The following is a 27504-nucleotide window of genomic DNA, read 5'->3' as shown; positions in this document are numbered from 1 at the left end:
ACAGTGACCCAAGCCGGGAATGGAACCCAGGTCCCTGGAGCTGTGAAGCAGCAGTGCGAACCACTCTGCTACCGTGCCGCCCACAGCCATTATTCGCAGCCATTGTAAAATCATGTATTTTTATTTTTGTTTACAAGGTTTTGCATCGTGTTCACGACCGCATAGTAGAGACGAGGTTTGCATAGCCCCCAGTACAGAAGATTTCGGAGTAATCGGATTGAGATGCTGTCGATGATTACACAAATCTATAGGACAGGGTTAGAGGAAGGAAGTCCTCTCTTCGTCTCCTGTCAAGGAGGCAGAAAATTAAAATGATAAACAAAACGTTCGGAGGTGTGCTCGGAAATCACTTCTTTACAATAGGAGGAGTGGAATTCTGGAACAGTCGCCACCAAAAATCGGAACTATCAAAACTGAGAAGGGTAGATTATTGTCAGCGAGTGGATTAAGGATTATATAAATATGGGGGGCAGGGGTAGGGGTGGGGGTGGTGTATGTAAGTAAGCTGTCCATCAGCCATCATCTGGATTGGGTGGCACGGTGGCAAAGTGTTAAACACTGCTGACACACAAATCCAGGGACCTGGGTTCAACTCTGGCCTTTGGTGACTCTCTGTGCGGCATTTGCATGTTCTCCCTGTGTAGCGTGGGGTTCCCCCAGGTGCTCTAGTTTCCTGCCACAGTCCGAAAATGCGTAGGTTAATGGTTTGGCCATGCCAAGTTGTCCTTTGTTGCCCAAAGATCGGGGGATATGCTATGCTACATTACCCCTTCGTGTCCAAAGATGTGCAGGTTAGGTGGATTGGCCATGGTAAATTGCCCCGTAGTGTCCAAAGATGCGGGGATTGGCCATGTTAAATTACCCCTTTGAGCCCAAAGATGTGCAGGTTAGGTGGATTGGCCACGTTAAATTTCTCCTCACTGTCCAAGTGTTTGCAAAATCGGTCGATTAGTCATGCAGAATTCACCCTTAGGGTCCAAAGACCTGCACGTTAGATGGATTAGGCATCCTAAATTGCCCCATCGGGTCCAATGATATGTAGATTAGATCGATAAGCCATGCTAAATTGCCCCTTCGTGTCCAAAAATGTGAAGGTTCGATGGATTAGCCATGGTAAACACGCGGGCTAACTGGCATACAGCGGGGACAGGGCTTGTTAAAAAATCTCTTTCAGGGGTTCTATGCTCCCCTGGTTTCAATGGCCTCACCTATCCCTATACTAGTGGTGCAGATTACATTACAGATTTATTTTCATCCACAGACACTTTACGTTCACCTGGCCTTCAACGAGGGCCCAACACTCTAACTGGAGAGGAAAGAGAGAGTGTTCGCCGTGTGATGCCTGGATATCTAGTGTTGGAGAAACTTCAGGTCTTATGGCATTCAAAGTTTTGAATGTTCAACTGCAGGCGGAATTGCAGTTGAATTTCTCCGATGGCGCCCAAAGCGTAAACAGAATTTTCTCCTAATGCTAATTATTCTACAATTAAATATCGCTTGCGGTTCAACTTGAGTCTTTCCAGGTTTCCAATTCCCTGTATCGGTGTCGACAATTCCATTCTGCATTTTATACGGTCTGTGAGCAAAGCACAATGCAATTTATTAAAACAGGGCATGAAAAGCAATTTAAGCCGTGTGATTCGCTTCTTGAAGGGTTCACACAGAATGTGTGTTCGGGTGGCTAATTAACCAAGCCATTTTTGGGGTGAATGCGTGTGCGTTCCAAGTGGGGTTAAGGATTGACAAGGCAGCTGAGCAACTGGCTGGGGACTTGAGCCGTATGAATATGCAATCTGCAGTGTCGAGTGCACCCCAAGCCCTAACTAGTTGTATCCTGGTACTGGACACAGATTTCCTTTTTCTTCAAGAAAGTGTTATCTGCAATCCATATTCCCGTCGGATAACACGGTTAAGTGAATTTTATCCACACGTTGTGGTGATTATTGCACGGTAATGGAGTTGGTTGTTAAACTCTGGCCAATCAAGATTCTCGTGTGATTTCCATTTCAAACGCATGGAACTGTTTTTAATTGAACATCACCCTGTTCGGCTCAAACAGGAACATTCTACACGGAAATTGCGAGAGCATTTGAAGGTACATGTTACTATAGGTAGAATGAAATGTCCACTCTGCTCAGTTCATGCACCCCATACGGTTTAGCCCTTACCACCCATCAAGAAAACCATTGTTCCTTCGAATATTTCATGATTTTGCCTCAGAACACCTCCAAATTCGCTGTATCTGGAGCACCATTCCCAATACCGATCATTCTGTGTGTGATTGTCGTCTTGACCTCAGTCCTTAACTCGCCATTCAATACTTGGAGCCACTGCGTTTATAGGAACATAAGAGGAGGTCATTCAGCCCTCAATGAGTTTGTTCTGCTATGACTGATCTAAACTGCATCCATTCGGCTTGTACCGAAAACCCTCTATCCACTTACCAAAGAACAATCCATCCATCGCAGTTCTGCAAGTTTTAATTGACCCCCGCCTCACCAGCTATTTGTGGGTGCGAGTTCCAGATGTTAATTTTAATTTGAAGCTTAAGTTTATATATTAGTGCCACAAGTAGGCTTACATTAACACCACAGTGAAGTTACTGTGAAAATTTCCCAGTTGCCAGACTCCTGCGCCTGTTTGAGTACACCGAGGGAAAATTTAACATGGCCGAAGCACCTCAATAACCCGTCGCTCGCACTGTGGGAGGAAACCGGAGCAGCCGAAGGAAACCCACGCAGACGCGAGGGAGAACGTGCAGGCTGCGCACAGACAGTCACCCAAGTCGGGAATCGAACACAAGTCCCTGGCTGTGAGGCAGCAGTGCTAACCACAGTGCCATATTTTGTCGATGGGAGAAAAACACGCCCCCTCTACATTTGAAAAATTATGTGTTCAACCCACTTGAATTATCAGTTCTCTGGTCTAAATTCAAACCTCTGTTGTGCATGGAAAATCATGCGTGAAAACATGAGATCTGATGTAGGGTCATTCAGATTCGAAACGTTAGCTCTGTTCTCTCTAAGACAGAGGGTGGTTGCAAAGGGGAGGCCTGTGACCAGCGGTGTGATGATGTGGAGATGCCGGCGTTGGACTAGGGTAAAGACAGTAAGAAGTTTAACAACACCAGGTTAAAGTCCAACAGGTTTATTTGGTAGCAAAAGCCACACAAGCTTTCGGAGCTCCAAGCCCCTTCTTCAGGTGAGTGGAGCTCCGAAAGCTTGTGTGGCTTGTGCTACCAAATAAACCTGTTGGACTTTAACCTGGTGTTGTTAAACTTCTTACCAGCGGTGTGACTCAGGGATCAGTGCTGTGTCCACTGTTATGTTCCTTATATATTCATGATTTTGATCAACATTTAGGAGGCATAGAAACATAGAAACATAGAAAAACTACAGCACAAAACAGGCCCTTCGGCCCCACAAGTTGTGCCGAACATATCCCTACCTTTTAGGCCTACCTAATAGAAACATCGAAAAACTAAAATATGGTTGGTAAGTTTGCAAATGACACCAAGATTGGTGACCAGTGGACAGTGAAGGAGGTTCGCTAGGATTGCAACGCGATCTTGAACAATTGGGCCAGTGGGTTGATGTATGGCAGATGGAGTTTAATTTGGATAAATGTGAGGTGACCCATTTTGGTAGATCTAACCAGGGCAGCACTTACTCAGTTAATGAAACGGCGTTGGGGGGAGTTATAGAACAAAGAGATCGAGGGGTATAGGTTCATAGCTCCTTGAAAGTGGAGTCACAGGTGGACAGAGTGGTGAAGAAGGCATTCAGCATGCTTGGTTTCATTGGTCAGAAAATTAAATACAGGACTGGGACGTCTTCTTGAAGTTGTCCAAAATATTGATAAAGACACACTTGGAATACTGTGTACAGTTCCGGAGACCCTGTTATAGAAAGGATATTATGAAACTGGAAAGAGTGCAGAAACGATTTACCAGGATGCGACCGGGACTTGATGGTTTAGTTTATAAGGAGAGGTTGGGCAGACTGGGGCATTTTTACCTGGAGTGTAGGAGGCTGAGGGGTGATTTATAGAGGTATCTAAAGCATGAGGGGCATAGATTTGCTTGATAACAATATGTTTTCCCAAAGGTAGGGGAGTCTACAACTTGAGGGCACAGGTTTAAGGTGAGAGGGGAGAGATACAAAAGGAAGCAGAGGGGAATTTATTTCACACAGAGGATGGTGAGTATCTGGAACAAGCTGCCAGAGGTAGTCGTCGTGGCAGATATTATTGTAACTTTTAAAATGCATCGAGACACTTACATGGGTAAGATTGGTATGGAAAGATATGTGCCAATGCTGGAAATTGGGACTACCTTAGTGGTTGAAAAGGGATGGCATGGCCAAATTGGGCCGAAGCGCCTGTTTCCGGACTGTAAACCTCTATGACTCTCCACAAATGCTGTTACATCTGATGAGATTTGCCAATATTTTCTGTTTTTGTTCAACCTCCACTCCCATCTTGTTCTCTCGTCACACCTTCCGTACAGAGAGGATAGATATTCGTCCACTCGAGCTCCTCGCTATATTCAGTCTTTTTAAGCAGTTTGATCAATTTGACCCATTAATATTCCAAACTCAGGCTCAACTTGCAGTTGTGTAAGTCGTTGGTGAGGCTGCACTTGGTGTATTATGTACAGTTTTGGTCATCCAGTTGTAGTTGCATTGCGCCTGGACCTTGAAGCACTCCCAGGACGGAAATGTCTCAACAGTGTCATGGCTTGACTCTGGCCTCAGTTTAAACTTAAACATCATTCAGCCTTGAGACTATTTGACAGTTGCTGAGTCCTCGAATGACACAATTAATTTTGATTCAAATTGATAACGACGTATTCATTGGTACTAATGGCGGGACTGCTCCCTGATATAAAATATTTCTCAGAAAATGTCGGTAAAATTATAAGTATGCTGTCGAAATTACATCCTCAAAGTTTATTCCTGGTTCGGCCTGCGATTTCACCTGATTTTCCAGCATTCCATATATGCCACACACCTGTATGATTCCGCATGTCTGATAAAGCGGCTTGATGGACAAAAGGCATAACAGTTAGCTGGCGTGTGCGTGTGTGTTTGTGTGTGTGTGTGTGTGTGTGCGTATTGGGGGGCTCCGGGGGAGGGGGGATAAAGAAATGTTCAAACTCGTTGAGGAGCTACAAATACCTTGACAGGAATTCAACCAGCAGTGATCCAGTCCTGCAGCAAATAAATGCCTAAACGCGATGGCACGGTAGCAGAGTGGTTATCACAGCTGCCTCACAGAGCCAGGGACACGGGTTCGATTCCGGCCTTGGGTGATTGTCTGTGTGGAGATTCCACGTTCTCCCGATGACTGTGTGGGTTTCCTCAGAGTGCTCCGATTTCGTCCCACAGTCCAAAGATGTGCAGGTTAGGTCGGTTGGCCATGCTAAATTTCCCCTGAATGTCTACAAGTGTGCAAGTTAGCGGGAATGGCCGTGCTAAGCTGCTCGTTTTTGTCCACAGATGTACATGTTAGGTGGGTTAGATATGCTAAATTGTTCCTTAGTGTCGAAAGATCCAAATATGTGTAGTTTAGGCGCATTGGCCGTGCTACCGTGTCCCCTAGAGCTCACAAATGTGCAGGTTACGTGGACTGCGCATGGTAAATTGCACCTTCGTGTGCGAAGATTTGGAGATTTGGCACGGGAAACATGTGGGTGTTTCAGGGCCTGTGTTGAATGTTCTTTGGTGCACTCGGCGCAAGCTCGAAGATCCTATGGGCCCCATCTGCACCGGAGGGATTCTGCCAGCTTCTAAACCGATTGCAAAATGTGAAATGATGAGTCGGGTCTTGTTGGGAGAGAAATACCGCTAATCGTCGCTCATGACGACAGCTGGAGTTTCATGAGGAACTTGCTCACTCAGCGAGTGGAGAGAATGCGGAAGTGGCTCCCACACTGAGTCCTTTCGCCCATGAGCCGATGCGCAAGTAAGCAGTAGCTGGATAAACAAATGAAGGCGAAAGGAATAAAATCATGTGTTGATGGGGTGGGATGAAGAGTGAATGTGAGGAGATTCCTGCAAAACATATCAACAGCCGCCGGGCGTAGATGGCCCGCAGCTCGTGATGAATAGTCGCAATACAAAGAGGAAGACAGGGAAGCCGGTTGTAAAAATTATTTTGACATCAGTTGATGTTTCTACCTTTCTTCATTGTGCTACGCTATTTTTGAAAGCAGAATATTTTCAGAATGAAGAAAACATAGTCGGAATTAGGGCGATACCCCCGTGCCCAGGGGAATGCAACAAGCAGTAAGGTTGTTCAGTTCAAGGACATTGCCTTTGCTCCTCAGTTTGAATCAGTTTTGATGCACACCGCCTTTCACCAGTGTTTAACACAGAGCTGTGAAGTGTTTCCCTTTGCGGGCTGAGATGTGGGTAGGCTCCTGAGCGGTAAACAGGAAACGCTGAAACAAAATTAATTGTAGTGTTAATGTAAGTCGACTATGACACTCATCAATAAACTTAAAAACGTAAATTAACACTGCGCTGAATTTTCCAGTGCTATTCTCAAACGCTGTACGTAGTCTCTGCAAAACGTGTATTTAATGTTTTAACGTTTATTTATTCACGTCGTACAAATAAGTTTACGTTAACACTGCTGTGAAGTTAACATGAAAATCCCGAGTCGCCACACTCCGGGAAAATTATTAGTTTCTATAATTTGGAGAGGATTACTGCTTACCGAATTCCGGGATCCCTCGAGGAAGAGCCAACTGCGATGAGACCCCGACTGGATGCAGCATGACAAGACATTTTAATACCGTTCTAACAAGGGAGGTGAATTCTCAGAAAGAGCCACCTCTTCAGAGGACGGCCGTTTCCGAGTTCTTATAGTATAACATTTACAACCTGCCCCATTGCAACATATGTTCCCGGAGGTCGTGTACGACGCTGGAAGGTCGATTACTAATGGCGCCCGATTCGTTGTTACCATGTACAGACGAAATCAACTAAGTATTCATCCGATTTCCAGCCACTTAGGGGCACTGAAATAATTTTCCCTCCCAGCACTCAACTGGTTATATATCTCACGTTGTGCTGAAAACACCAAGATTGGGGGTTCGGTCCCGGTACCAGCCATTCATTTTGGGGGCACGGTGGCACACTGCTGCGTCACAGAGCCGGGGGCCTGGGTTGAATTCCCCTCTTGGGTGACTGTCTCCGTGGAGTCTGCACTCTCCCGGGTTTTCTACCACCAAAGCCCAAAGACTTTGTGCAGGCCAGATGGATGGCCATGCTTATTTGTCCCTTCGTGTCAAAAGATATGTAGGTGGATTGGCCATGATAAATGTGGTTACCGGGATAGGGCAGAGGGGAGAGTTTGGGTGGGATGTTATTTCGGACACTCCATGGGTCAAATAGTCTCTTTCATCGCTGCAGGTATTGTCTGGTTGGATGTTACAAAATGTAGCCAGGTCAAATTTGATGGTATTCAGTGATGGGAAAGTTGACCGAAGGATCAAGTAAAAGCAGGAAATGTGTGCTGAAAATTCTCGGCAAGCCTCCTGAGCAACACTTGTCAAGGAATCTTCAGGAGAAGTGAAGAAAGTTGGAAGATGAGAACAAGTTGCATTCGTTTTCATGTGTAGAGCGATGTAGAATGAATTAAAGTCAGAATGGGTTCCAAAATGAACAGCTTAGTGTTTGGATAATTCATCAGAAATCTTGGCGCATTGAATGATGAAGAGGCGAGTCAGTAGAGCTTACAGGAGATATATTTGTTGACAGCGACTGTTTACTGTGAGCATCCGAAAGACACGTCTCTCTTAACCCATTCTGATTTGTGCAGAACATATTGAAGGGCGGAAATCGCGTACCAGACGTTGACAAGTTACTCTTGAGATGGGAAATGATGTTCGAAACAGGATCTCTCAGTTTTGCAGTGTTCCAGTTGCAGAGCATCACACACAGACTTGGCTGCAGATGTCAAACACTGGAATTCACTATTCTGATTAACAGTCTCGCAATAATGCCACTGGGCCTTCGCCTCCCCAGCAATTAAATTGCAAAATCCAAAGATGTGCGGTAATGTTGATCGGCCATGCTAAATTGACCCTAATGTTAAAGGATTAGCAGGGGAAATATGTGGGGTTACGGTAATGGGGCCTGGGTGGGATTGTATCATTGGTGTAGACTCGATGGGCCGAATGGCCTCCTTCTGCGCTGAAGGATTCTATGATTCTATTAATCAGGACTGAGGTGGCCAGGAAATCATTTTTTTTATTCATTCCTGGGGCATGGTCATCGTTGGCTGGCCAGCAGTTATTGTCCATTCCTGGGTGCCCTTGAGAATGTGGTGGTGCTCTGCCTTCTTGAATCGCTGCAGTCCACGTGCTGTCAGTTGACCCACAATGCCATTAGAGAGAGAATTTCAGGATTTTGCGAAGGAATGGCGATAGATTTCCAAGACAGGGTGGTGAGCGGCTTGGAGGGGAACTTGCAGGTGGTGGTGCTCCCATGTATCTGCTGTCTTTGTCCTTCTAAATGGAAGTGGCCGTGGGGTTGGAAGGTCCTATCTAAGGATTTTTGGTGAATTGCTGCTCTGCATATTGTGGATGGTGCAGACTGCTGCGACTGAGCCTCGGTGGTGGAGGGAGTGGATGTTTGTGGAAGAGATGCCAGTTAAGCGGGGTGCTTTGTCCTGGATAGTGTCGAACTTCTTGAGTGTTGTTGGAGCCGCACCAATCCAGGCAATTGAACAGCATTCCATGAGACTGTTAACTTGTGCCTGGTGGATGGTGGACAGGCTTCGAAAATGAAATTCAGGAGTGGCAGAGAGCATAAATCCAAATTCAAATCTTATTCCGTAACGTTGCACGCATGGCATTGCTTTGAAATGAATGGTTAATGTAAAGCACAAAGAGAAATGCACTAACATTTAGAATAAACTTATGGAACTTCCGTTCATCACTGTCTGGGTCCGTTTCTTGCTGCATTCCAATTCGATGAATGATCAAACCTCTCACTCTTCAAACAGTGACACAAATCTGAATCCTGGACTGCTATTGCCAGCTCAATAGAAATCATGGTACAATAAAGATTTCATTTAATTATCAGTTTATTGTTGGTCAGTAAAAAACATTCTTAGAAAGGTAGAAAAATTAATTGATATTCACACGTCGACATTTGCAAAAACTCTGATGAATAACTGGAGTCAGGCACTTCGCAGAATATTTTCAGGAAACCCAGCAAAGTCTCTCAACATTGCTCAATGTTTCTTCGCCAGTTGAAGGACCCAGTTCCCGTGGAACATCACAAACTTCAATCATTTATTGTTAAGGCTAGAGCCAATCTTCGGCGAATGCAGGGAGAACGCTTAGCTGTTTGAAAGGGGACTCCTTGGCGTCGTGTTTATTTCAACGAGGCTGTGGGGTTTTCGGGAATTCCTGCCTCCTCCACAATTAATCATCCGGATTCTCATTTTCGATCCACCTTCTTTTTTGATCGCTTTTGCAAAGCGGCCAAATCCAGGGTTGCGTAGAGAGGTCCACTCTGAAACATTCATAAATCATAGAGAATTATCACAGAGAGTGATATAGTCCCTATAGTGCAGAAGGCGTCCTGCGGCCCATACATATTTAAGATTTCCCCGAACCTCAAACGGGTTACATGAAATCACAGAATGACACAGCTCAGATGGAGACTATTTGGCTCATTGAATCCGTGTTGGATCTTTGAATAAGCCATCCAATTATTTTATTCGTTCGTGGGACATGGGCGTCGCTGGCTCGCCAGTGTTTATTGTCCATCCCTAGTTGTTCTTGTTTATAGGACAGTGGCGAGCCAAGCACATTGCTGTGGCTTTGGAGTCACATGCCGACCATATAAGGTAAGGGTTGCAAATTTCCTTCCCCAAAGGACATGAGTGAACCAGTTGGTTTGCTTTCGACAATCGACAATGGTTTCATGGTTATCACTAGATTTTTAATTCCAGATTATTTTTTACTGATTTGAAATTCCACCATCTGCCATGGCGGGATTCGAACCTTGGTCGCCCGAAAATTCACTTTGCTTCGAGATTCATAGTCTAGCGATAAGATCACCAGGTCATCATCTTCCATTTAGAACAAGCTTGATTTTAGCTTTCCTCATAATGCTCAGCGAAGTTCTTTCCAACAAGATTTTTATCCGATTCCCTTTTGAAAGTGACTATTCGATATGCTTCCATTTGCCTCAATCTCAAATGGAGAATTGGTGGCTTAATGTGTAGATGGAAGAGTTAGATGGTTGCATCCCAAGCTCATAAGACACAGAAGCAGAAATAGGTCAGTCAACCCATCGTGTCTGCTCCGCCATGTCATGAGCTCATGACTGTTCCGACTTGAGAATTGTCAACTCCACTTTCCCGCCGATTCCCATAACGCTTGATTCCCTTTGTGACTACGAATCTGACTATCTCGGCCTTGAAAATGCTTAACGACCCAATCCCTATCGGCTGAAATTGACTGAAATTACGTCGTGACGGAGAAGCAGAATTTAGAAAGCGACTTAACACAGTCATCACTGACATTTATTCAGAACAGTGGTGCAATGTGTCTATCAATTCGATTACTGTCAAACAGCCAATCAGATTGCTGTGTTTCTCCATGTGTCATGTTCAAGATTCCCTGAGCAGTTTTTCAGCATCTTTCCCATCAAGTCCGTTCAGAACCATAGAATGCCTACAGTGCAGAATGAGACCATTCCGCCCATACTTACTGCACCGTCTCTCTGTCACAGTATCTTAAACAGGTCCACTCCACCACCCAACCCCGTAACCCCACACAGTTCCCATGAATAATCCGTCTAACCTCCAAATTTTGGGCGAATACGGGACAGTTTAGCATGACCAATCCACTTAACCTGCACATCTTTGGACTGTGGAAGGAAACCAGAACACCCGGAGGAAAAATACGCAGACACGGGGCCAATCTGCAAACTCCACACGGCCAATCTCCCAAGGCTGGAACTGAGCCCGGATCATGGGGGCTGAGAGTCGACACTGCTAAACACTGCGCTACCGTGCCACCCTTCATCTTTTGGCATATCTCTCACAATTACTCACAACCAGCCTTGGCAGCAATGAACCACAGGACAGATACTGCATAGAAAGAGGCTATTCCCCCATTATGTCTGTGCCCGCTAGAAAACTGGCTGTCTATTCTAATCGCTCTGTCCAGCACCCGTTCCGTTGGCTTTATGTTGTAGCAATTTACATGCAGATTCAGGTCCCTTTAAAATATTTGAAACTTCCACCATCAAACCAGCCACTGTGCATTTACCTTGCGTCTTTCCTGAGCTGCCGAAGCACCACATCATTGACCACCACCTGTTGAAATTGCATTCACCGAATTTAAAGTAGTAAATCCGGCAGCACCTTTGGGAACAGTATGGACCCTTAAGGAACAATTGTTTAATGACCCAGTTAAATTGACATGTGTTCAGATGTTTGTTAAGTGATTATACGTTGTCAGAACACTGGAGGGAACTCTGAACCACATGTACAGACACATTCTCACTCTCACCCACAAAGACTCAGACACACTTACACAGAAAAACATAGAGGCCCATGCACATACACATACAATCTTACACACGCAGCCTCATACACAGATACACACACACAATCTCAAAAAATGATACACATTCAGTAACGCAAACGTTCACTTGTACACCTCCCTCAAACACGCAGTCTCTCGCCCTCTCTCACTCTCTCTTCCTCTTTCATTCACACTCTCTTTTCCTCTCTCTCTCTGGCACACATGCCAGACGCACGCACTCAAACACACTCACACACACACACACAAATACTCAATCTCACACCGACATATACGGAGAGATTCACTGACAATCTCACACACAGACACACATCCAAAATATCACACCGACATTTGCCACACAGGCAGAGAATCTTTCTCAGATACACACACGCACGCACACACACACACACACACACACACACACACACACACATTCTGACACCGACAAATACAGAAAGAGACAAGCAGACAGAGAAGCTCTCTCACACACAACCCATATACGATCTCACACCGTCACACACAGAGAGATACACGGACTGAGAAACACACAAACACACAGACACTCACTCTCTCACACCTACACATGCAGAGATACACAGAAAGACAATTTCACACGCACGCACACTCACGCGAACACACTTTCGCTGTACATTTACAACGTTAAACATCTTTTAATTCCTCAGCAAAACTACCATAGCTTTGGACATCGTAATTCCAGCAATGAATTGATTTCCCAGTGTGCACAGAATTCAGGAAACTGGGAGCTGAGTGAGGGAGAACTAGATTTTGACGCGGAGATAAAGAAAGTGAAACATAGCAGACATTTTGTGTTGAAGGTAAAAATACCTCTCAGTCTATTCGTCGGTCAAAATACAGTGGTTTATTTTCACAATTGTGAGAGACGTCCGATGCCTAACACGGCCTCAGAGTTCTCAGCAAATACAGGTTAAGAACAGACATTGATACCCCACTGTCACGTCCGCAGTGTCCCAGGCCCGTCAGGTTCCCAGGCTGTGGCTTGTCTTCCATCGTGTGAACCTTGCTGCCTCAGCGTTTTCCTCACGTTTGTCTCAAGGCCACGCGTGTTGTTGCCCTCTGTGGACACCTGTGGGGCGTCTCACTAACGTACAAGGTTACAGTCGCGAACAAACAAGTCAACTGGCATACGACAATTTATATATGTTCGGAGGTACTTGTATAATGTATATTGGCACAGGTTATGATGAACAAATGTGAATGCATCATTATACGATCACAGAATACCTGTATGTAGGCTCTACTGTTACACAGCAGTACATATTAAAGAATACAAAATGACTGTGTTAGCCACATTCCTGAACAGATTAGCCGGGAAAAACATACTCTTGTATACCACAGCTGCTACTCTTAACTGTTCTTGGATACACGAGCATGAAAACACCTGAATGTAAACATGAGTTCTGCAGTGTTTCTCACACAATCTCTAAATATCACAGAGTTCACTTTGACACTTTGAGCATTAGAATTCATTAACCCATTCCCGTCTTCACTCCCCCCTTTTGGTCGGGTGCCAGGTGGTCCGCACATGGACCCATGACCAATTCAGAATAAAAGGTTACCAGCATATGGGTCCAGCTCCTTTGTCAGGAGGTCTGCCCCCTCTGCCTGTACACTTGCACCCGGCATAGTTCGGGCTGTTCCCGTTTTACTGCAGATGTTCAGTAATGCCATACAAACACAGCAAGCAATTACAATTACAATTCATACAATCACTCCATGCATAAGGTATGCACCCCACGACCCAAACCATTGCCCCAGCCATCCCGGAGGTTTGTAATTGTGATACTGGCTCCCCTCATCCTGTATTGTTCTCGCCACGTGCTTAATATGATCTGCTAAGCGAGTTATATTCTCTGAAGCATCGGGAATATACGTACAGCATTCCAAGCCAACTATGGCACATGTTCCTCCTTGGGAGGCCAGCACGTAATCCAGTGCCAATCGGTTCTGTAACGCCACAGTCCGAATAGCTACGACCTCTGCTGATATTTCAGAGATGGCTGTGCTCACCTCCTCGAACCCATCTTTCGTCTCATTTGCAATTCTCTCTCGGGTCGAGGCCAGCCGTATAAGTTCTTGTGCTGTCTTTGCTGTCCGATAAAGTGGGTAGGCTATCATGAAGGACCGTTCTGTCTCACTCATGGCTCGCTTAGCCCGAAACAGGAGTATTTTGGGGTGGTTTGGTAAGTCAGTGTAATGGTGAATATAAGGCACCACATATGCCAAATAACACGATCCTGCCAAATTCCACGGAAGCCATGGATAGGCATTGTTTCCACAGATAAAATAGGTACCGTTATATGCAATCATCTCGCTTACATAAGCGGAGGAGAGGCTGACCGGGACGGTGGCTTTGGGTCACTGAATTGTGACCCGTACAATGCCACAAGCGGCTTTAGTGATAACAATCTGCTGTATATAGTACCTACGGCCAACACGTATGGTTCCATTTCTCATCAGGCAGATAAATCCCCTTTGTTTATTCTTCTCAACGAATTAGGGTGGGGAACCTGATCTGTCATTGCTGGGCTGGTAATGTTTCTTGAAGGTCGATAAAGTACACCCTCCGCCCCCTGGTTTTAAAACAACAAAAGCGTTGCTCGTGTTAAACGTACCCTGCATAGTGGTACTCAGTGGGGTTTTGAATGCCAGTTGCCTTGTCCCTTTCTGGGTTCCAGTCTGTTTTAAAACACATTTAATTACTTCCGGAGCTGATAAAGGGATAGGGAATAAAGGAATTCCTCCTTTTCCTCCGTGCGTGGGAATGGGTGAACAGACCGAGCACTTGCTCAGATTCGATTGTGATACATACAGATAAGACATATACGCAAAGGTATTCATACAATAGACAGAGTCATCATTATGTCATTGTGTCATTGTGTCCCATGCCTAAATTCTCATAATTCCATCGACACTTTCCCGCAATGGCTAACAGGGACAGGGTCGTGAGAAGCAGCAGGAAAAGCATCTTATCACTTACTAATAACCCGCGCGACTGTTATACAAAGGTCCAAAGGCTATACTGTCCATGCGCAACTTCATGTCAACCCGCTGAGCTTGCTTGGAGGTCAGTCGTTTTCTGTACACACCTGCATTTGGAGTATATCACATATTTTCCCAATTAGTTTCAGCATATTCTTTCAACTGAGTTTAATGCTTAATATTGCCATATACCTTTCCCTCTGATGTCTATGCAGGCGCAGGTAGCTCCACTAATTATAACTTCAGACGGCCCATCGCATTTTAGTACAAACCCTGATTTGTGAGGTAGTGTTTTCACGAGGACGTCAGGGAGCATTTCAAGCTCTCTCTCTCTCTCTGTCTGTTATTTCCTGATTGTCTTTTACCAATTTGCGCATCCCTTTTAGTTGGGTGTGTTAGCGCGAGTGAACAGATACCACACCACTCGCACCCAGAGCCAAGATCGATAACAGCACAGTTTATTATAGTTTTTTACGTCGACGGAGGTACAATCAGGACACAGACAAGACAGTCCCGCAAAGTACTCTGCCTGCCTGCCAAAACGGAGTATAGTTATAGTAACGATCTGTTTTGATATGTAAATGGTTTGTGAGTGGTTTCCTGATATAATCATCCTGTTTCAATAGGTTTGTGGGTGTGGAGTTTGATGTGTAAATGGTTTTCTTTTATAGTTATCCCGTTAATGGGTTTTCTGGTCTAGAGTTTTAATATGTAAAGTTTGGTTTAAGAGTGTGATAATTGCTTTATGTCTCTGAATTCCTTTGGACAATGGGTGTTTGATGGGATGTCAGGAAGTTTTCCAGGTCTCAAGATATCTTCTGAATAGCATATTGATGCGAGTTCCTGAGTCTTTGTCAACCTGGTTTCTGTGTTTAAAAGATGCCTGCTTGCCTTACTCACACCTTTCTGGCTGAATGCTGTCCTGTTTTGCTTCATTTATCGAGTTATAGTTTAAGAAATATTCTAATCCTAATACCCACAAAATTTATGCCCGCCTACAGTCCCCCCTGTCGGTCAAAAGTGAATTTTTGTTGTTTATTTCCTTTTCACTTTTCTAACCGATCTTTCTCCCCTTTATTATATTTTGTGTCCGGTGCTTCCTGCCTCCGTACGCTGCAGTCGTACAGTTTAGGGGAGTCCCGGAGTTTGTCAAATCATGTGTAGGCGGGAGTAATCATCCCGCTTGGCTACCTGCCCCATCATACCAATTGTTCTAACTAAGTTCTTATGTGCTTTCATTCTCTTCCGCTGGCGGTAGGTATAACATGTAGCCAATCCCCAGGAAAGGGCTAAGATGAGTTGGATGACCACCAGTGTGTGCGATGTAATTCGGACCCAGGGGTGGATGTTTACATTTAGACCCCAGTCCCACACCTTCTGTACCCATGTTTGACTTCGTAACGCCGTCTCGGTATCTTGTTCCAAGGTTTTGATGTGTGACTGTAACCGGTGGTATAATCGGACGGAGTGTCCTACTTTAAGTCGGAGCTCCCTTAGGACTTCGGTCAGGTGTGGGATGGGGGCTTGCTCGGGTTCTTGGTAGTCTCTTAGGTTGTCTTTTAGGGGGTCTGTGGCATTAAAGGCTATGGTCTGCCTATTTCGAATATTGGTGATGTGAGCTTGACCTATAGTGACTGGCTTGCGAGGGGTAAAACAGAAGTTAGGGTCGGGGATTGGGCATGTTAATCCGTTATATGTGAATGATGTACGTGTGGTGGCTACACAGTATCTACCCCGCCCCCCGTATCCTGCCCGGGCGAAATGTGGGTCTACGGGTATAATCTCTAAGGTGCAGTCCTGTGTTCGGTTAAACCCACATTCTGCTGTCTCTCCTTGTCTCAGTGGGTGAGGACAGATGGTGACCTCTCCCCTCTGCTTGCACCCTGCGAGAGAAACACTGGACATTATGCCATGTTTGGAGATGGCCATGTTTTCGGTTATGTGGTAGCGGAGGAAGCATTGCCCCTAACGACACCAATATTTTCAATTCGGAAGATGGGGAATGGTCCAGCGTCCTGTGTGACCGTTGGAATTAGCAGAACCATTCCTATCCCGGTGCCCTCACTAACCTCGCAGTCGGGGATTACTGGATATACTCGTGTCATCCCCTTCAGGGTCCGGTCATCCAGCACCCCCTTCTGATCTGCGAGTTGCGCTAGTTGGGCGCTGTCGATCCAATCGGGCACTTCCCCCCTGTGTACCTGGTCCAAATTGTGTCGTATTTGTGCCACCATCCACTGACCATATGCATGGCATAACTGTCCCTGTTGTACCCGGGCAGTGTCTTCCCTTTCCCTGTCTATGAGGCGATTGATAGTTCGGGCATGTGCTTCTAACACTGCAATCCCATCTAGTTGGATATGGGCGCCCGCTTCCCCTAAGAATGCGTGTTCCGCCTGCTGGTCTAATGACCGCTGTAATATGTTTTTCATTACCCCTTTCAGCTGTTCAATTTTACTGTTGAGGCCCTGGATGTCAATGGAGTTAATCATTGTGTCTCCTGTATTCAGCCCTGTGAGCATATCATTGATAATACCCCGTTTGCTTCGGTATGTGTTGGTGTTTATGTTTCCCCTGTAGTGTGTGGCCCCCATTGCGTCAATGGCCCGTTTTATGGTCTCTCTCTCTAACATCTGATACAAGTTCTGTACCTGTTCTGAGCAATGCCTGGGGACCTGGATTCCTGAAATGTCGATCAGGACAGGTACCACCTCATGTTTTACGTTGTCGTACACAATTTCCCCCTCGTTCCACAACACCAGTCCTCCCTCCGGTCCCCTGCTTTGCAAGGGACAGGGTAAGATTTCGGGCCTTGTGGTCGTGGGGGCCCGCGTTGGAAGCGGTGCAAAACATACATACAATGAGACTGCGGGAGCCTCAACAAGTCCGTAATAGCCGCAAATGTCCATGTTTGAATTCAAAGTGTCCTGTGGTCGGGCCTCTTGTGGGTTGTCGGGGAGGGCGCAGAGAGTCCCAAAAAACGCACTGGTCTCTGTTCTGGAGGTCCCGCTGTTGAATGCATGTTCGGAGTCCTTCTAAAGTGCAAGTGAAGCAGATCTCGTTGATACCCGGGTAAACTTGTAGCCATGCGTTAAGATAAGTTCTACTGTTCATAGGGTCCGGTCCAGCTGGCACACATAGTGCCTCGGATGTGTTGAAGGCTATCCCGTGGAATCGCGGGTAGATGGGGTGTTCTTCAGGTGCCACACTCGTCAGGAAGGTCGCCGCGAGGATCATCCTCCAAGTGGTCCACATGGTTCTGGAGAGGGGTTGGGGGAGGATATATAAAACCTGGTGGCCGCCAGTCGTTAGGTTCATATTAGGTGATGAACTTGTCTTACTTATCTTATTCTTATTTCTATCTACATATATACATTCATGCCTCGGTTGGCATATAGTTCCTTTAGTGTTGGAAAATAAAGGTTGTTATTTCGATTTCCGCTGTAAGGACAAAGATGGTTAAGGGCCAATACGTGGAGTGGACGGAGCATCCTCTGTCCTTTCAGTCAGTCTGCTCTGTCCTCTTTCCCCGTGGTGATAGGATTTTAATTGCGACCAATGTTTCCATCGGCCTTTTCCTTTCACATCGACACACGCACATGTATCGCTGGTAAGGATAACCTCGTGGGGTCCCATCCATTTCGGTGCAAACCCGGGTCGGTCTGGGGCAATCCGAATCAAAACCCTATCCCCTACTCGAGGGAGGGTGGGGGTATGACTGACATTTTCCTTTTTAGCCTGGTCTCTAATGGCTTGCTGGTCCCTGGCTGTGTGGTGCAGGTCTCGGAGTTGTGAATCTAAGTGTTGCACATATCGTTTGAGCTTGTCCCGGAGGGGTGTCATTTCTTCCCCTCCCACGGCGATGTTTTCGGGGAGTCGCATTGCTCTCCCGGTCATTAGTTCGAACGGGGTGAGCCCTATGGTTCGACCTGGGGTGGCCCGTAGGCGCATCAGGATACAGGGAAGGACATCTACCCACCCCTGACCTGTTTCTGCGATAGTTTTTGCTATCGTGTTCTTGAGGGTGCGATTCATTCTCTCTACCATTCCAGCACTCTGGGGGTGGTATGGTATATGGAACCGCTGTCGGATCCCTAAGGTTTTACATGCGTGTTTCATTACCTTGCCTGTGAAGTGTGTCCCCTGGTCGGAGTCCAGTTGTAACGGGACTCCCCATCTGGGTATTATCTCATATGCTAAGATGTGGGCTACAGTGGTTGCCCCCCAATCCCGGGTTGGGAAGGCTTCTACCCATCGGGTGAACTGGTCAATGAGGACCAGGCAGTACTTCTTCCCACGACTGGTGGGTAGAGGGCCGATTAAGTCAATTTGGAGGTTTTCCCAAGGTCCCTTTGGCCTGGGTTGGTTTGCTAGTTTAACCTTCAGGGGCTGGCCAGGGTTATGCTGTGCGCATATGATGCATCTTTGGCAGTGCTTAGCTACATCCCGCCCCATCCCTGGCCACCACCAATCTCCTGATAAACGAGCTAGGGTCCCATCCCGTCCGGAGTGGTTTGGTTCGTGGTGGAGTCGAAGTAGTTCCGCCTGTATGAATGAGGGGGCGACTACTTGATGTCCTTTCCTCCATATACCATCTTCGTCTAAGGACGCCCCGGTCTGTTTCCACCGCGCCACCTCGTCTGGGTCAGCGCTACCCTGTAGTTTATGAACATCCATCTCTTCCATGGGGGAAGAGGTGATGGCAGCTATCTGTGGGAGGGCTTCCCCTGCTGCTCTACAGTCCTTGTCTTTTGATGGGCTTTTATTTTAATTACGGCTGCTTCTGAGGGTAGTCTGGATGCTGTGGCCAGGTCTCGAATTATATTTTCATGTTTTATGTGTCCCCCCGCTGCGGTAATGAATCCGCGCCTATTCCATGCTATCATATAGTCGTGAACCACCCCGAACGCATATTGACTGTCCGTGTATATGTTTACCCTTTTGTCCCTTCCTGCGCTAAGGGCCTTTGTTAATGCTATAAGCTCGGCCACTTGAGCAGAGGTCTCCCCCCCCATGGTGCCCTTTGCTATTAGTGTTCCTTCCTGATCTACCACTGCCCATCCTGTGCGGTACTGTCCCTCCACCTGCCTTCGGGACCCGTCTACGTATAGTATTATATCGGGGTTCTCCAGTGGCTGGTCACTAATCCCATCCTCTGTATCCATGTCTGGGTTAATCGGACAGTGATGTGGACTGCCGTCTGGAAGGAACCCCTCTGCTGGGTTTCTTCCGGTATCTCGTACGATTTTAATAGATTGGTCCTGAGGAAGGAGCACTGCCTCCCAAGTTGCCCTTCGAGCATCTGAAACAGTTCGGAGTCGACCTGTGTTTAATAATTCTACTATTGTATGTTTTGTGTGCAGGATGATCTGTCCTAACATAGTAATGGGTTCGCACACCCTGACTGCCCATGCGGCACAGTCCAGGGCTGCCACACATTTGTGTAGTCCTTTGGCTATCGGGGACTGCCGCACCGAATAATATGCTACAGGTCTCATGGTGCCCCCACTTTCTTGAGTCACAACGGAGCTATAGAATCCGTCCTCCGCATTATAAAAAAGATGGAACGGTTTCGCTCTGTTGGGCAGGCATAAGGCTGGGGCCGCTAATAATTCTGATTTCAGGTGGGAGTATGCTGTTTCTTGTTCGGGTCCCCATTCAATGATTTCTGCCCCCGGCCTCCCCCCTTTTACCAATCGCTGGATAGGTTCTGCTATGGATGCAAACTGATCGATGAAATTCCGACAGTAATTAAAGAGTCCCATTACCCTACGCACCCCCCTAACTGTGTTCGGACGGGTCATGTTGGCAATTTCTGTTTTTCGGTCCGTGGGAAGGGTTTTCTTTCCCTGACTTATGTAATGCCCCAGATATCGGACCTCTGGTTTTGCGAGTTGTGCTTTGGTTGGGTTAACCTTAAATCCTGCTGTTTGTAAGCCCCGCAGGATTACTGACAGGGCTCCCAAATGCCCCGTCGGGTTAGTGGAGGCGATCAAGATGTCATCCACATATTGGAGAAAAGCGCTCTCATAGGGGGATAAGTTACAATTTTCGAGGGCTTTGCTCATAACCCGGTGGAATATGTTGGGGCTATTGTGGAATCCCTGGGGGAGACGGGTCCAGGTGTACTGTCTACCTCCACAGGTGAAGGCAAACTTCTCCTGGGAGTCTGGGTGGAGTGGAATTGACCAGAATCCGTTTGCTATGTCTAGCACGGAGAAGATACAATATTCAGGTCGCAGTCCGTTAAATATAGTGGCCGGGCTCGCAACGATAGGGTGTTTCTTTGGGGTGACCTTATTCAGGGCGGTATAGTCGATGGTTAGTCGGTAGTTCCCGTCTGGCTTACGGACGGGCCACATCGGGGAATTTGTGTGGGACACGGTGGGTCTCAGGATGCCCCGTTTAACCAAAGCCTGGACGATTGTTTCGGTTGCCTGTAACGCCTCGGGTTTTATGGGATATTGTTTATGAGGGGCATGGGCTGGTCCTTGTATTTGTAAAGGAAGGATTGTGACGAGACCGCAGTCTTGCTTGCCTGTAGCCCAGACCCGGGGTAGTGCTTGACATAAGAGTCCCACTAGTCCCTCCTTCTTCCAGTCTCGGGCCGTCGGAGCCGGAGCCCCCATGCCTATGGCTGCTACGTTCTTATTAGGGACCCAGTATCCTTGGATCCCGCTCTTGTGTTCTTTCCTTGCCGTCCACAGCAGGCGCTTATTGAAAGCGTCCACCACTGCTCCTAACTCTCCCAGGAGGTCTATTCCCAAAATTGTCCCTTCTTCATTTGGGCCCACCCAGAAGTGTACGGGGAGAATGATCCCCTCTACCTCAAGTAACACTGCTTCGCTCTGATATGCTATAGTCCTATCCCCCCCTATTCCTACTACTACTATGGAACGGTGGGTGGTGGGTAGTGCCATGTTGGTGAGGGATATCGAAGCCCCCGTATCTATTAATATTTTGCATCGCCGGCCCCCTAACGATGCATTCACCCAGATACGGGGGTCCGTTCCCGGGGCGGGGGCCGATGCCACTCATGCAGATTTTTGTGCCGCCAAGGTTTGTATAATGTCCAGCAGCTGCTGGTGGCTGAGGTGCGCTGGGTCCGAAACCACCTCATTCTCCCTTATATCTGGGGCGCTTGCCGGGGTTTTCTCCAGTCTCTTCGGGGGCGCTCCCTTTCTCCTTGGGATCCTTCTGTCTTTGCAGGTAGAGTCGGTGTGTCCGATTCTGCCGCACTTATTACATGTATTAGGAGGGTGCGGGGTTATAGCTCGGCATTCCCTTTTGAAATGGCCTAATTCCCCGCACCTGTCGCAATTTCCTCCTTCAGTTCCTACCGCTGATATCCCTGCTCTGGCGCCCTGTGTTTTCCTTTGCTGGTTGTCTACAGTGACAGCCCAGTTTTCTAATTCATCGAAGGTGTTAAAGTTTACCAATCCTGTCTTTAGGATAGCTTGGTGTGCTGGGCTCAGCCCATCCCTATATAACTGGAGGAATGCCGGGTTCTGTCTCTCTGCATCTGGCATTCCTCCGTGGGCTACAAAGGCATCGAATTTTCGTCGCCCGTATTCCTGAGCCCCTTCCTCCTTTTTCTGCGTTACTCCTACTATTACACTCCAACTCACGGGGACCTCCCCCATGGTCAGGATGATATCGTTTTTAAAGCCTGTCAGAGCCTGTTCCTGCTCCCGGCGGCTCCCGTCTAGGTCTGCACACCAAGTCCCATTCTGGTGTTCTGCCCGGAGCCGAGCCCAGTGATTCTCGGGCATCTTGGCTCTTACTAACCCTGCTATATCTCGGTTGTGTAAGTTGTGGCACAGTTGCATCTCTTTCATCTTTTGCCAAAAAATTGCGTTACTGTGCCTGGGCTGCAGGGTTGGGAGCTTTTCTAGTAATTTCATAGTGTCCCCTGGCGAGAGTGACACATAAGTCATTTTAATTTGGGCCTGCCTTCCTCGCCCGTCTCTCCCTTGTCCCCCTGGGATACATTCGATCTTAAGAGGTGTTGCTTTGGCGTTTGGGGGATCGGTGGTTACCGGGGGACTCCCCCCTGTTGGGCACCGAGGACTTGTCTCGTCTATTAAGCACTCCCAATCGGGACATTCCTCGTATGGGGCTTCACGGGAGAAGTCGGTCAGTGCCGGCAACACGGGGTTAATAGCCATCACAGCAGCATGCTTTTTCTGTTCAGCCTTTTCTTGTTTATCCTGAACGTATTTATGGACTCGCCCTGCTAGGGTGAGGTGTGCCTTCAGTATGAGGATCCAAGCCTTATCATCCTTGTTCCTCTTTTCCGTTGCCCACCATTCCCGTTGGCTCTCAAGGGGGTCTTGGGGTTTCCACCCTGTTTTAATCATGCTTTTAATTAGGTTCTTGTTTTTATCTGCTAGATAGCGGGTGAGGGACCCTTCCGGCCCCCATTCAAAAATGGTCTCAATGCTATCCATGTCGAATCTCTTAGCTAAGATCAGTGGTGTACTAATCCTGGTTTGGTGCTTCCCACAGATACTTGTGTAGGTATCCCTGGGGTTCCTGGTTTGGTGTTTCCACTGTCAGTACCTTTAAACCTTCAGCAGTAACACGCAGAGCCCGTCCTGCATGTAACGGGGAGATCACCGCTCACAGAGACAGGGGGGGGGGGGGGGGGGGGCCTGACCACGACTACAGGGGCCGGGGGCCACTCTTTCCTGACCAAATCCTACCGCTAAATCAATCCACAGAGGCTCGCCGTTTCCCTATCTCCCCGGGAATCACCCTGACCTGGGTGCGGACAAGCGTGGGATTGACCGCAGGTAGGAGTTCCCCCGGCGTGTAGCCGTTCTTTCGCGCTACCAGAGGTCTCCTGCTTGTAGTGCCCGAAGCACTCACAGAGGCTCCAGACTTAGTAGCGCCCGGACATGTAGCAGACTCCTCGCGGATCTGTTTCCAGTGGCCCAGACTTTCGCGCCTGCAGAGGTCCTACCCGACTTGCAGCGCCCGGACTTAAACCGAACTTCGTGAGTCCGCGTTCATTGGCCCTAACCCTGGACGTCCTCCCGGCCTCCCGGCCACTTAACCCTTGTCTTCCTTAGGTACCTTTTGGGTCAGCTAATGTCTGGTCGGGTCCGCTGTCAGGGATACACGGAATGCAACAGTACACAATCAATTACAATTCGCGACCCCGCTCACCCGCCCAAAGAAGAACCTACCCCGCTGTGCAGCTCTCGATCGGGCTCTGTTCACAAGTTCAGATCGCGGCAGCCGTGGAACACCGCTGGCACTGGGAATTCCCGCGGACTTTAAATGAGTAAAAATACTCACCCAGTGTTTGAGAGGCGATGTTCCAGCGGCGGTCACTATCCCGGACGAGCCCCCAATTGTTAGCGCGAGTGAACAGATACCACACCACTCGCACCCAGAGCCAAGATCGATAACAGCACAGTTTATTATAGTTTTTTGCGTCGACGGAGGTACAATCAGGACACAGACAAGACAGTCCCGCAAAGTACTCTGCCTGCCTGCCAAAACGGAGTATAGTTATAGTAACGATCTGTTTTGATATGTAAATGGTTTGTGAGTGGTTTCCTGATATAATCATCCTGTTTCAATAGGTTTGTGGGTGTGGAGTTTGATGTGTAAATGGTTTTCTTTTATAGTTATCCCGTTAATGGGTTTTCTGGTCTAGAGTTTTAATATGTAAAGTTTGGTTTAAGAGTGTGATAATTGCTTTATGTCTCTGAATTCCTTTGGACAATGGGTGTTTGATGGGATGTCAGGAAGTTTTCCAGGTCTCAAGATATCTTCTGAATAGCATATTGATGCGAGTTCCTGAGTCTTTGTCAACCTGGTTTCTGTGTTTAAAAGATGCCTGCTTGCCTTACTCACACCTTTCTGGCTGAATGCTGTCCTGTTTTGCTTCATTTATCGAGTTATAGTTTAAGAAATATTCTAATCCTAATACCCACAAAATTTATGCCCGCCTACAGGTGCTTAGTTCCAAAACATATCTCCTGATTTTATCTTTCAGTGGACGTTCATCAGTCCCATCTGTTATGATGCTTTCTGGTAATTGCATCACCTGTCCTGTCATTAGCTCATAAGGGGTTAATCCGGTTGTTCGATTTGTGGTAACCCTTAATCTCATTAGTATGGTGGGCAATACCTTTGTCCACACAAGCCAGTGCATTATACATTTAACCACATGTCCCCCTTCCATAGAAAGCTTAGTGGAAGCCAAATAACACTCTGCAACGGCTGCAGTTGGACATCAATTCATTAATCCCATCAAAATACATCACTTTCCTCATTAAAATCACAGGCCATTCAGCTCCGATCTTTATATGATGTATTCTTACATTATTTCTAATTTGATCATTTGTTTTCCCACATTTGACAGTGCGATGTTTAAGCAGAGAGGATCCTTCGATAGACAGATTGTCTCATAAGGTAAACAACAGTCTTTCGTGGTCACAGATGTCAATTGTTTATGCTGCCAGACACAGCTCTTTAAAGACACAGATAACCGGATGAGCTATCTGTTGTGTTCAGTTGAATGCTGCAAAGCCAGTCTCCAACTCTTTTTTTCTCTCTCTCCCTTCAGTAATCCGGTTTCACTTCCTGTCATGTTAATGTTAATTGTGCAAGTCATTACAAATTATGGCGAAGAATGGTTAGAATAAATCGCCTTTTCTCCAACAAAATTATGTTTTTATCAAAACACAATTTATATTATACAATTGGTTAAGGCTCTTCAGGATTTGATTTTCTCTGGTATATCCAAACCCTCTTAATGTAAGCCGTTTCCATTTTTAAACTGAGCTCCAGATCAAAATCCCTGCATTTTCAGAATAATAACAAGCACAATACACATAACAAAAACGATAGTTACTTGATTCGAAATGTTTTGGTTTGATTTCTAGCTGGCGATGTGCTAAAACCTTGAACAATATGCAATCCCAAAGGCAGTATGTAATTTGAACCAGTTACAGTTGCATGTTATCGGAACATCATGCAAGCCTTGAATTTCATATTATTTTCATGTTATTTAGAACTGTTTGGCAACACAAGTTTCAACAATTCATGGTGTTCGATGATAAGCAAATAATGCAGCGTAAAATTACTCAAGGACAACATCTGTATCTGTATTAACAACTGAGGTTTTAAGTGATTCATCTCTGCTGTAACTTGGAGTAATCAGAACGACGATTCATTTCACTACTTTGATCTACTTTAAACTGATTCATCTGCAGTATGAGCACCTCATTCTTTTGTTCCTGCTTTCCTATTTTTTTCAGGAAATTACTTATTTTTAACTTCTCGACTACACTCGTATAATTTCAACTTCAAGACAAGGAAAGGGCACATGGTCCTTCAAAGGTCTAACTCCTTTCTTAACATTAAAACAGTGAGGCGAACAACAACAAAACATTCACGCAACTACTTTGTTAAACACACAAATACACATGGAAGCTTCCAACATTTATTTAGACTTAACATCTTAAACTTGGATGAAAGTAAAACGCTTGAGAACACAGGACGTTGATTAACAATGGGTTTTATTCTGTTGTCTTCCAAACTGTAATTAAATTCAAAACGGAAGTAAATTCAAGAAATCTTATCAATTTAATCTCTAACAGTTTGTACCAAACCCGTCCTCAGCATTTTGTTATCTCATCTATTCCACTGAATTATTTCCCTCCTCATTATATTGATTTGTCAATATGGCATTGTAGGCGGGCACTCCCTTTTAGCCCGTCTGGCATTTAATACGCTTCCGTTTCACGGTTGATTCACTCCTTTGCATATCCATGTAACACAATTTACTTAGAATGCATTATGGCAGTATAATAATTCCCATCATTACACATGCACTCCCATTGAAACGTATGTAACCCCCTTCTCTGTTAAATTTTGACTTTATGTCTTGATCCATCCTGTCTGGGACAGGATGGATTAGTTCTCCGCTTGTTTCAGCAGAGAAGCGGAGGAGTAAGTTCACTCAGATGAAGATAAACAAGTGATTAGTCATCACTTTAACTACGCAGGAATAATTATTTCCATTTTCAGTTTCAGTTCTATCAAGAATACATTTTCAAATTGAACAAAAAGCCTGATCCAAATAATCCATTCATTTTTATGACTTTTAAATATCGCTACTAAATTAAGACATTTACATTTTCTTACAGACTCTCCGGTTTATGCTCAAAATGTGCATAATTAATTATTTCTATCCTTGTAACCAACACAGGCAGATCCAAGATCGAATCTACTGTATGTGTAAATGATTAACTCTCCTTACGAATCTTCAGATGTAATGTAATGCTATTTTTTCCACTTTCCCCAAAACTCTGTCCGATGCACTATCGGAAAATTTCAACTGGGCAAAGTAATTTATGAAAACTCACACTCAGAGCAAACAAGTCACTTTGATCTGCTATTCCCTATTCCACCACATGAGGCTCTTGATCGCACACTTTCACCTTTCTCTCTCTCTTTTCCTTTGTCAAGAGAGAGAGGGAGAGAGAAATTTACAACCTGCTGGTGTTTAACCCTTTACTATCACGCTTCAAACTCACCAAGTGAGCCTGATTTGAGTCCCTTCTGTCTTTGCAGCGGCGCCGGCGCTGCTGTCTGTTATATCTATCGGGGCAATGACGGCTACCTTAGATTTCTGGTTATTATCTACACTGGGTCGATTCCACCACTTCTGTTCACCCGTATCGGTATTTTGGAACAACATTGGCAAGCCAGATACCTCTTTGTCTTTCCTTTGTTTGGCTTGCCATACAAATCCTTTCCTCTTGGTCTCATCTTTCCTTTGCAGTCTTTCTTGTTGTGCTCTATCTTTTATCTCTTTCTCATACCTCTCACATTCCCACTTCAACCTTCCCCAAATATTAGGGGTTCCCTCGTTATCACATACACTGATCCCTCTTTGGTGTGCA

This window comes from Mustelus asterias, chromosome 23 (assembly GCF_964213995.1).
Source record: "Mustelus asterias chromosome 23, sMusAst1.hap1.1, whole genome shotgun sequence".
NCBI lineage: Eukaryota > Metazoa > Chordata > Chondrichthyes > Carcharhiniformes > Triakidae > Mustelus > Mustelus asterias.
The sequence above is the reverse complement of the archived record's forward strand: the minus strand, read 5'-3'. Positions refer to the sequence as shown.